General features: G+C 35.1%; 1 protein-coding gene across 5 annotated transcripts in view; it reads right to left on the reverse strand.

Annotated features, from left to right (window-relative positions):
• Window positions 1–12987, reverse strand: part of Fam172a (family with sequence similarity 172 member A) — a 428434-nt gene that overhangs the window by 270469 nt on the left and 144978 nt on the right. The window lies entirely within an intron of this gene.

The raw sequence follows: 12987 nt of genomic DNA on the forward strand, positions 1-12987 counted from the left end.
TTAGGTGATGAGACAAAGAACTTAGAAAGCCAGGAATATGAGCAGACTTTGTTCAGGAAGAAAATGTATCTCCAGTAGGCAAGAGAAGAAGGCCGACCTGTCCTGCAAAGCATAGATGCTTAGCAGTTCTCCTCGTTGGCCTCTGGCAGATACTAGTGCACACTGATGTTTTATTTCAAAAAACTTTGGGCACTTGATCATTCTCTATCTTTTATATATAGACAAATGTGTAAGGAAAACATGCATGCATATATATCTAATGGGGAACCCAAACTGAAAGTATGGTTCAGAGAGCTATGGTGTGTTATACAGGCACCAAACGTGATCCCTCTGCTTTTGCCCTGCCAAGAATTCTGGGAGACAGTGAGAGTCAGAGTAATAAAGAATGTTCTTGTATCTGGGCCCCCGCTGTGAAAGCACTCCAAATAAGAGATGCCCCAGCCCATGTTTAATCTTGAACTGTAACTCAGGATGGAGTATAAATCACAGCACAAATCCAAGCTGTGCACACTTTTAAAAGCCTTAAGGAGAGAATAAAACAGTTTTAAGTCACTTCACTTACTTACACATAAGGACTCTAATCTTCACATATTAATGTTTATGCTTACATTCCTTAAACTTTTCAACTATAGTAGCAAATACCTACCATACTACAAATTTTTTTCCTAAAGCGATATCAGTTATAAGTGAACAGTGGCGTTTGGAGGCTGTGAATACAGAGTACAGACGCCCATAATTTTAAAACTATATAAATGGAATCACTTCCTATTTTCTAGACAAAAGACTGCTATTTGTGACAGAATATTACCTTCAGTTTGAGCATGCCTTGACACGAAAAGAAAGTCAAAACACTGTTAGACTGTTTTAAGTGGAAAATTGCTTTTACACAATTTTAAATGTAACATTAAAACCTGCTGCCTGTGCTGGAAGGGAAGCAGCTCATATTTTCTTTTAACAACATTTCTCCTAACTGGAAACAATAGTGTATCATCATCAATTTCAAATGCATACTCTAATTTCTTAGGTTAGAACTTGATCACTCAAAATCATTCATTTTAAACATTTTTATTTTAGAATGATAAAATATTGGAAGATAAATAAAATTCAGAATACTTTTTGGAAAAGCAAAAAATTGACATGTTAATCATATCATATGAATACTTCAGAAACACCCCTCAATAGATGAGTTCAAGTCATTATGAACTGCTTCTGTGGCTTCTGGAAGCACTCCATCATACAGAAAGCACTCCGTCAGTGTTTGCAAGAGCATGACGAAGGACCACGGTACAACTGTAAAAGAAAATGACAGAGAGCTTGGCTCGAACACAGCGTACACAGACATTTTTCAGTATGGAGAGTTGGGCTATAATAAAAATGTTAGGAAATGAATTCACACTACACTTAAAGTTATAAAGTATATTGTTATCATTGAGATGAGATGAAGATCCCATTTCAAGGAAAATTAAGCTTATATTTAACAACATACATTAGTTAATAAAATGAAGTCAGCTCTTCAGTGAATTGAAAAATTTCTGAAATGTGGCTAAGGTGCTGCAGCAGCCCTGTTCAGCACCACCATATCTGAGCATACTATAGTTTGTACTATCAGATTTAATGATATGTTTTATCTACAAGTTGTTCTCAGGTTATTTTCTATCAAAGAGTAATAACAGGAAGGGAGCATGTGAATGGACAAACTGTCTTATGCAGAGATGATGGGAACATAGGTAAAGGATTCTAAAGACTGTGAAAGGCTCTCTCTGTTAAAAGAAGTATCTTTGAACTACAGCATTGTGTTTTAAAACACCATCTTCCCTGGTATAAGTTCTACTGAAGATAAAGTGTTAAAAAGTGAGAATGTCTCTTTGGAGAATGCTGCCAAAATGAACAGAAGATCTTGAATTTCAGAGTTAAAATTTTTATTTTTTTTCTGTTAAACTACTAAAAGATTTTTTGACAAAACTTAAAATCAGCTATTTTGTTAGAAAAGTTACAAATAACAAGAGTGCCTCCAAAACTCCAAACATAACGTTGAGTCTGTACTAATAAAAGTGAATTCTGCAAGGCATGATGAGTGATCACCACAGGAAGTAATCTGTCAGGAAGTGTTTCATGGACATGCCAATAAGCATCTCCTTCCTAATATACCCCTGCAATGGAGAACACCAGTTTGTGATGTTAAATGATAGTGTCAAAGTAATACAAAAAGTTAATTTTTAAATAAGACCAGCATTAAATTATATTAAAATGATTATTATTTTCATATTTTGAAGGAATGAGAACAAAGAAAATATAAATAATCTTTAAAAATGAAAATGACAAATTATTTATCCTCTACATGATTCATAACTAAGCCTATTGAAATAATGTCCCTATTTCTTGTGCTCAAATTCAAAACAAACCTTTCCTTGCCCACGATCACTTTTATACATTGTAGGCCAGAAATTAATCATTGTCAAAATATTTTAGGTAGGATGTAAATGAAAATTCCTGGAGGCATGATGTAGTAGTCTCAAACTACTTTCAAATGTATGAATGGTCATTTTCAAGAGACTAGGTTTTCTTTTTCTTTCTTTTTTTTTTTTTTTTATTTTCGAGACAGGGTTTCTCTGTAGCTTTGGTTCCTGTCCTGGAACTAGCTCTTGTAGACCAGGCTGGTCTCGAACTCACAGAGATCCGCCTGCCTTTGCCTCCCGAGTGCTGGGATTAAAGGCGTGCGCCACCACCGCCCGGCTGAGACTTGGTTTACATAGGTAGGTAGGTAGGTAGGTAGGTAGGTAGGTAGGTAGGTAGGTAGACAGGTAGACAGACAGACAGACAGGTAGGTAGGTAGGTAGGATGGCAGGGAGGCAGGCAGACGGATAGGTATGTAGCTAGGTAGCTAGGTAGGTAGGTAGGTAAGCAGGCAGGCAGACAGACAGACAGATAGATATGTAAGGATACAGAGTATTAAAGGTAATTGTGGAATAGTGAAAGATAAAGACTTCCTCCCCCAAAATAAAATACAGAACAAAGAATAAAATCAGTGTAATTCTTTTTTAAGCAAATAATTACTTATGGAACTTTTATAAGTCTCAAAAAAGGGCATTTAAATTTTTCCAAAGAAATGTAATTGTCTATAATGAACAAAAGACTAATTCTTAGCTATTCAAATGTAATGTGATAGAAATGGTTAATAAAAAAGCATGAATATTAGCTATATAAACTACATGAAAACTTGAAATTAGCTTTTAGACATATTTAAATATCTAACTACAATGACATAGTTTTCAGCTAATACAGTTGTAAATATTCTATAACTAGACATTCTATAATTGATTTCATTCATAATAGTTATCCTGACAACACTGGATGATATAATAAACAATAGCAGACATGCAGTAGAAAATAACTAACAGAGACAAGGCTTACAAGTTGTTCTTTATTATCTGCTTTGTGACAGAGGATATTTCCCAGGAATGAGAATTATTTTTTTATGCCACTTCCTTTTCTTAGAAAGAAAGTAACCAAGAGTTCAATAAGAACAAAAATAGAATAAAAATATCACTGTACATTTATAGTCCAAATGCATTTTTCTCTTTGATGTAAGAAGAGCATAGATTACATCATGTATAAAGTTGCAAACCACATGGAGGATGCACATGATGTTTTTCAGATATATCTACTTGGATATTTATATTTTATAGGATAAAATATCTTGAAGTATATTGTATATGAACAAATATATATATATGGTTTGTGTGTACATATATATAAAATAATATATACAGTCTTTTATAGATACATACAAATATTCCATTTTATGCCATATTTGTAAAACAGATAAGTAATTTGATTTGAGAGAAGACAGAGAACTCATCATATAGTAACTTCACTTGTTCAACCAAAGTAGCCATTTCAGGATACATGGACATCACTCATTCTTTTGTTACCTTTTGCTTAGTATTATTCCATGCTGTCTTAACCTCAAATTTTATACCTGACTCATTCTGTATTTTAAGTATTAACCTTTGTAAAAAGCTCAAATTCAATAAATGGTGGAATGGTGAATTTATTGGTAACCTATTCAAAGAATTCAAAGGTTTTACTGTTTATATTATGGTGAAAGTTCATTCTTACTATCTCTTGCTCAAAAAATTATATAACTACGTAATTCTCCCCAGATCAAAAATACATCAAATACAAAAGAATAGAAATCTAGAAAAATGTACATAAGAGTATTTCTTTAAAATTCCATGATACATGTTGTTTTACAGTCTGTTTCTAAAATGTTCAGAAAAATAATTAGGGGACATCAAGTGTGGAAAGTGTAAAAAGTACTTTGTTGGGTATTATTACTTAGAAGCATTTTTCCAGATTGCTTAACGATGAAAGCAACAAATAAAAAAAGAGCCACAAATATTTCAGAAGCAAAAGATCTTAACAATACACCGTACCCTGCTCTAGTTCTCACCAGATGTGTGGCCTACTCAGAAACAGAATATTGTGAATACTTTTCAGATATAATGTATTAGGTAGTGAGACATATAACTAGCAAAAAGCACCTTCTTTAATCGTGGAATCATAATTGCCCAGACATATGCAAAAAATGAGATCTAAAATACAGCTAACACTTTAAACTACATGGGAGACACATTATTTCATATGATGTGCTCCGGGAATTCATTTCTATTGCAATTTTCTCACTGCTATTGTGACAGAGGGAAAATTCTAATAGCCTCAGAATAACATGTATTCAGCCTTTTTGAACATCCATAAAATATAAAAGCCGTGTAATGCTCATTTCCTACAAGAATTCACATTCAGAAGAGAGTCATCAAAACTACTCCACGTGAGGTAAGCGACAGTGACAGAGGCCTCGGGCTTTCCACTGCCCCGAAATCTTCTCACTCTGTCTCATCACTACACTCTGGAATAGTACCTTTCTTTTTGTCATAGTATGCTGACTTACAGCATTTAGAACAATATTAAATTAGCAATAGGAACACAGTCTGATAAATTCTGTTATGCTAATTAAGAACCAAGCAGCAATAATATGTAGGTTTGGGGAACTGGGGGGGGGGCATCTTAGAATGATGCAAATTTAAATTTGACCACTGATTTTTCCTTTGTAGTTATACATCTATGATTTCTTTAATTAAATCAAAACAAAACAATTACCATTTGCCTTCAATTATTTGGGAGAATATATATGTTTCATGCTGAGTTTATGACAGAAACTTCCCCACCAGACATACACTTGGAGCAAGGTTTCTTTGGAATCTGTGATGAGATTCAGACAATGACTGATCCAGATTAAAAAGATAATTTGAATTTTTCTGTGTTTTCTGAAGCATTTGTACATATTCTCTTTTTTCTCTCCCTCTTCCTCTCCCTTCCTCCCCCTTCCCTCCTTCCCTCTCCTCTCCCCTCCCCCTCTCTCCCTGTCTTCATAGAAATCACATCACTAACAATGCTCTTTCTAATCCGCATCTGGGATCCGAGTTATTGTATGTTCCTCTTCCCTGTCTTTGATCTCCCACCGCACTCAGTTCAGCTAACTGTCTTGGGTGGTCTCCCATCAGGGCTCAGTGATCAGTGTCCCTAGCTACTGGCTCTTCTAGGGATGCCCTGGGCTGTACTCTCACAGGCGTCTGACAATTGTATCAGCTCCCTGAGACTGTGCTGTGGAGCAACCCCCTAGCACACACACTCTTTCTCAAACAATCACACTTTTGTAGTTGACTCAGAACAAATAATTATATGAACACTTCAGCTGTTATACTCAATAATAAAGTCGAAATGAAGAGAAATTTCACATTATGTATAAACCAGAGCTTGGTTTTCATGTTCGGACTAAAAAAATCAATTCCAGATTGATTTTTATGTATATATCGTTATTGTCAGAGGATTAATTGATGAATTTTTCATTTGATGAGTCAGGTGGAATAAGCTCCCAGGCACTTAGTGAGCAGAATTGTAATTTACTCTGGTTCTTCACATTCTGCAGTAAACTCATCAATTTTGATTTTTTTTATTAATTTACTTGTCCCCAAGATTTCTAGGATAAGGCCCCAACCAAAATCAAGGAAATTCAGAGATGCCAGTAGCTCTGTATTTTAAATTATACTTCAGAAAGACATTAAATCTACTTGATTTTATCTGTCCATTTTGAGTTTAAATGTTACCATGCTGAAATAACTCTACAATTTAGTTTCTATATGTTTATATAAAGATATTCTCAAAAAAGTACAATACTACAAATATATTATATCATGACCTGGCAATGTGACCCTAGACAAATAAATTATAAAATTTTATTGTTTCCAAAACTCATATTCTTATGATAAATAAAAATGATGTAAGTCCTAAGTAAAATACTTTCAAAAAATAAATACAATTTATTGATCAAGTGTAACAATTATAAAATTAATTTAAAATTTTATTACATATTTTTAAATATTTAAAGAAAATAAAGAGGAACAAATTGTTCATATTTCTTATTTAGCCAACATAAAATCTTAGAAGGTAGCTGTGATTTTCAAAGCGAACCTGCTATATCTCAGTCTTTTTATGCATTCTATTTTGTTTAAAGTAAGATAGCATTTGAAAACAAAATATACATTAATAGGATGTGTATCTATACTCATTAAATAGCTATATCAAAGCTGTTTTAAAGAATTTTCTGCCTCCCTTTGTAATGACATTTTCTCCATCTATACTGTTCTCTATACATTTCCCTTTCTGTCCCTCCTGGTGCTAATCCTGTTCCAATCGAATGCAGGTGCTAACAAATGTGGTAGACGGCGTGGATTCTGTACATCTCGTCTTCTCCAGAGGTCCCATATGTAGAGTTTCTGTAGAAAGAAGGGCTGAAACATCCTCCTTCTGCATTTAAACTAAGCGACAGCAGTCTTTGGAAGCCACAATAAAAGTCAGCTGTGGGGCTCTGTTAACTGCACCCACAGAACTATCAGCATCAAGGACAGGGCCAAGGGGTCATGTTCAACCAAGACTAATATAACCTCCCCCTCCTCTATTCTTTCCCAGCTTCTCCTCTCTACCTCTATGGCCTTGTCACTTTCCTTCATCACTATGTCTTTTTCAGACAGGAGAGCCAATAACGGCAGCATCTTCAGGAGAGAAAGAATAGCTTGGAGCATAAGCTGAATGAAAAACTAACTCTAAGTCACTCTTGCTGGCCTATTGCCTACCTCCTTAGAAATGAATACAAGAGCCTGGATTACCTTAGCACTAACGCATTCCAGGTATAGAGCTGTGTCTCAAAAACCCAACTAATATAAGCATGATGGGATAATAAAAAAATTTCCAGATACACAACTTTTCTATTTATTCTGAGCACATTTTTGTTTTTGTCAAATTATACCAGATTCATAATATTTACTTTTATGTCTCTGTAACCAACTAGAGTTTACAACTGCAGGTGTGATATTAGGCTCTCTAGATCTCACAATAAGGCCAATGCAATAGAGCAATGGTACTTAAAATTACTACAGTGCTTATCTATTTTAACACTGAACAATTTTCATCTTTACTACCCCATTCATGAAAACCCTTTTAATTAATGATACATCAAAAGGGTGTGATATTAGAGTATGAAACAAATACCAAATATATTCTAATTAGTCTACATAAATAAATTAGTCTGTCACAAAATATCCCTCCAAAAAGGTATTCATTACTAGGCTAACAATCACACTAACTTATACCACCTTCCCTACTCAAGACAGAGTGAAAACAAAGAGCACAACATAAAATATGATAAACCTGCTAAGTACGCCAAATGGTTAAAGAGCATTTTGAAGTCAAATGCTTTTATGTGTTACTATCATTCCAAATTCCATTCTCATAGCTAATATGGAGCTATGGGTATATCTCTGAAAAGAAAGGGAGGAACTTGAAAATATGAGGATTTACCTAAATCACAGTGTCTATTGTACAAACTTAACAATCTTGAATGTACCGGTAAGAGTAAACATTTATTAAGTTACATGTAGCTAGTGTTTGAAAAACAACATCTACTATAGTAACTGCCTCATTCAAAATAAATTGTTTTTATGAGTGTTTGATGGTGAGAGAAGCCAGGAACTAAATTTAAAATAACTTGCTGGAAAATTTATTTGGAAGGACTAAACACAGTTCTTAAACTGTTAAACAGTTTTTTTTTTTTAAAAGAAAGATAGCAATTTCATTAGCAGTATGGAGAATAGGAATAATGAATCACAATTCCTTTTATCTCTATAGCATTAAATTTATAGATTCAATCATGAGTGATATGAACTTTATAAACTCTAGATAAATATGATCTATATAAAACTTATTGATACAAAAAAAACAATTGGTATTAGGAGTAACTGGGGACTGATGGCTAACATTTAAAAGCCAATTTCTCACTCTAGCCTGTAAACCCCTTTGTGAAACCTCCTCTGTAACTGAGATGACCTAATGGTGCTTCCATGCTTGGGATCCATCATGCCAATGATACAGACATGGATGTCGAGAACACTGGACTCAACATGAAGGAGGCAGAGCACATTACAGAATTTGTTTTCTTACTGTTTGCCTTTCTTATAGATATTGCAGGTAGGAAAAATGGACATCACATGGCATGGTTATTACTGCAACTACATGACTTATCAGTGTCCTCCCCTGAGGCCTCTTGCTCTCCACACTGCCTTACTACCTCATCAAGGACCAGGAGTGTGGCAGCTGCAGTCAGAAGCTCCCTTTATCTGTCCTGGAAACAAGCACTTCATTAGTTTGTTTACCTTTATGAAGTAATACTGCCATCTTGTGGGCTCAAAAATATTCCTAGTAAACAACATCAAAGGCAAGTTGCATTGTTCTAACTATAGGCATAAATACAAACTTTATCTTTCTTCAGTTTACTTCTGAATATATTGCCATGTCCAGCCCTTGAGTATGCCTGATAATGAAGAATTTAGTGAACAGTGAACAGATTTTACATGGCCATATAATTAATACAGTCATGATTTTGATTGGACTAAGTAAAGCACAAAGATCTCCTCTAGAGGATCCTAATTAGGTTCAAAAATCTGCAAAGAAACCTTAATAGAATTAGAAAAACAATGAAGAAATGAATAAGAGAAATGACATAATGATCTTTCATAGAAAAGTCTATGAAAGCCAACCCACCGCAGACCCACGCATAAAGACAATGGATACAGTCTGAAAGAGCAGGCTCTCTCTTAAAGAAGCTGTGTTATGGTTTTATTGAAATTGCATTTTTCAATTCTGACCCTCAGTTAATATGTGCAGATAAAACCTATATCTAAGAAACATTTTAAAAGATACTGAAATTGATACTGAAGATAATGCTTGATTCTATTTAGAAAGATCATACAAGTCTTCCACATACAAATATCACTGAAGAGACACCAAAGGAACCAGCCAAACATTCAAGAAATGTACTCTTTTGATAATTGCTCACAATTACGCCTTTTGTGAGCATGGTCACTCTATGCAATATTCCCAAGGACAGTGTGTGTGCTTGGTGCTTCAGTCCAGCAGTAAAGGTGAAATATAGATATTATCCTTATTCGACAGACAAGAAGTTGTTTAGGAGAGGTTGGAGAGAGAGGACGATTGATGAAGTTCTTGTGCAAGCAGGAAGACCTGAGTTCACTAAGAGCACCCACATAAAAGCTGGGTGTGGTGAAACACAGCTGTTGTCTGGGGCTACAGAGGAGGAGACAGGAGGAGCTCTGGGGCTCATCAATCATCTAGGCCAGGTCCCAGAAAAAAACCCCATCTCAAAAAAAAAAAAAAAAAAAGACTGGACTGGAAGTTGAAAGGACATGTAGAGAGCTACAAAGAGGGAGGAGGTGGAGCAGATGAATAAGAGGTGGAGATGAACATATATTCATTATATACAAGTATGAAATTATCAAAAATAAGAAATTATACTGACAATTAAAACAAGGTTAAGGCTCCAGGTTAAAGTACTTGTTGTGAAGGCACAGGACCTGAGTTCAAAGCCCAAACACCTACATAACAAGCTAATAGGCATGACAAGGTGTACAATCAACTACAGCACTGGTGTTGATCACTGACAAGCCAGTCTACCCCAAATAAGTGCTAAGTTAAAATAGGACACCCTGTCTTAAAATAATTGTGGAAACAGACAGAGTAAGCCATTCTAATTTGACTTATAGCCTCCACATGTGCATTTATGATAGGGCTGTCACCTTCACTCACACACAGGAATACCCCCTCTCACACAGACACAAACACTCAGACACACACACACACACACACACACACGGAGTGGGAGGATAAGATGAATACTTCGTGAGGAACAGCACCCAAGGTTGATATATGACCTACAAATGAACACATACACAAATGGACACACACACTAATTCATTTCACACAATACACACATAGAGAAAGAACTCAAGCTCCCAATGGACAATGTCATATATTAGTAAAGATATTTTAATAGCATCAAGCACTTGAAAGATTGAGACAGAAAGAACATGGCAACTCGGGCTCAAAAAAATCATTAATTCATGTATCCAAGTAAGATCATTAAGTGCCAATATAGGACATGATTTCTGTCACTGTAAATTAATGGAAAAATGATAGAATATATGTGTGAAAACCAGACAAAAGCAAGCTATTCAATCAGAAAATATTGTATATGGCAACAACCAGATGAAAAGTAGAAACTAACAGCTACTATTTAAGTAAATTTTTGCATTAGTTTACATGCCAAATAAAAAGCAAGGCTGTTCTCACCAACTATACATTGAAGCTTCAAGAAAGCATAAAATACACACAATGTATCATAACAGAAGCTGAAAATAACTAGATATTACCTATGCTTCACAAAGTTTAAGAGCGTGGCTTAAATAATATTCTCTACTGATGCTATTTATGCTTCAAAAAAAATATGACCTACCTCATGAGTGGTGCAAAGCCAAAGGAGGAACTCAGTAAGCTAACCTCCATAGTCACATGTTGTTACAACAGTGCATAGTTTAAAGGCCTTCACCTTGCTTCTTGGAGCTCTGACTATCAGATAGCTCATAAATTATTAGTGCCAAGAGGCCCTTAACTGATGTAATTTCCTAACTTGGCTTACCAAGAGCAAACTAGAAAAAGCTTGTCATAGAGTGCACACTTTGCATTCACTTTCTGCAAAAATTCTAGAGAAGTATTCAAAAAAGGTCACTCACTACTGAAATATTCATAACAAAGGTCTTCCTAGATAAATAACAAGTAGCAACAAGATAAACAGGAGAAGCAAATAAAATTTCACAAGGCAAAATCAGCCATAGTTTTTAGACAACAGCATTTATAGCAGAGAGCAGAAACAAACTAGACTACCCAATATGTATTTTCCATTCTTACATCATTTCATCTGTTTCTTGTAAATCAAAAGGATGGTAAATATTATTTCCAACCCTAACGCACCACAGAGATGTTTCTGCTCAAACAGTCACAGTACCTAGTGTTAGCATTTCAAACTGAGTTTGTCAGCCCGAATTATCACACCTTGCCGACCACTCCAGCAGGACATTGCATGGGATTTCATCTCATTAAACCTTCTGAATAATGGAAAGGGGCATTATCCTCATAAGCAAGAAAGTAGATTCACACAGATGAAGCTCTTTATTATAATTTTCATAAATATTGGGAAACAAGAGGAAAAGCTAGTAGAGAGATGAGTGTATTTCTTTTTCTTGTATGTCTAAGTGACTCTGTTCTTCAGTAAATAAACAAATGAACGGATATCTTCATGTCTCATGTTTTGTGCCATTTACTCATTCACTGAATTTAGGGGATTAGAATACATTGGTTCCTCTAATATTTGCCATCTCTTTCTAGGTTCCATTTTTCTGTTGGCCTAGAAGTGTGATTCGTTTCAAGGTTTAGCCCCACCCTTTGATTTTCTCTCTGAACTTATCCTCTCCAGCCTCCTTTACAGTTAACTGTTCTCTTTGTTCAGCTCAGCTAACTACTCTGTTCCCACATTCACACCACAAGAAACTATTTCTTCATTATTAACCTCCTGTTCCTTGACTTCTGTTTTTGAAAATCTATCATAAACTGAATTTATCTTTGTAAACAAACCAAAGAAAATTCTTCCTTCCAAACGTTTGTCACTGGTGACATAACTGTTCTTTTCAGTAACAAATTACTAGTTTAAAAAAGTCAAAACTTCATTATTTTGTATGTGGACATAAAGTTTTCCTAGAACAATGCTACCTTTTCACCAATGTACATTTTGGCATCTTTGCCAAATAGCAAATGACTGTAATTACAAGTCTAGGTCTTCTATTTTGTTCCATTCGTCGAAATGGCTGTTTTTGTGCCTGTACCATGCTGTTTTGATTAACATAGCTCTACAATATATCTGGAAATATAGAACAGTAATTCCTCCAGTGTTGTTCTTTTTGTTTAGGATTCCTTTGACTCTATCTGGAATCTTTTATGGTTCCATATGAACCTTAGGATGCCTTTTTCTATTTCTAAGAATATTGTGGATATTTTGATGGGATTTCCTTGAACCTATAAAATGCTTTTGGTAGGATGTTGATTTTCAAGATATTAATTTTACCAATCCATGAAAATGAGAGTGGTTTCATTTATGGACCTATCTAGAGAATTGTTCTGATTAATTAAATGAGGTAGGAAGACCCCCACAAACATCTCAAACTGTGGACGGCATCACTCCCTAGGCAAGGAATTCTGGACTGCACAAGACTGAAAAAAAGCAAGAATCAGACATTAACATATATGCATTCCTTGTTCTCTGCCTGACTACAGAGCTAACAATGAACTGTCTTAAGTTCCAGTGCTCCACCTGCAATGATGGGTTATATCAGGAACCATGAGGCAGAATAAACCCTTTCTCCCTTAACTTGCTTTTGTAGGGGTTTCTTATTACAGCAATAGACAAAGAAACAAAGCTCATGGCTGGGTCCTCCACTGATCTGTACATCTGGTGTTCAGCCAGTC

Source organism: Chionomys nivalis, chromosome 15, assembly GCF_950005125.1.
Source record: "Chionomys nivalis chromosome 15, mChiNiv1.1, whole genome shotgun sequence".
NCBI classification, from domain to species: domain Eukaryota; kingdom Metazoa; phylum Chordata; class Mammalia; order Rodentia; family Cricetidae; genus Chionomys; species Chionomys nivalis.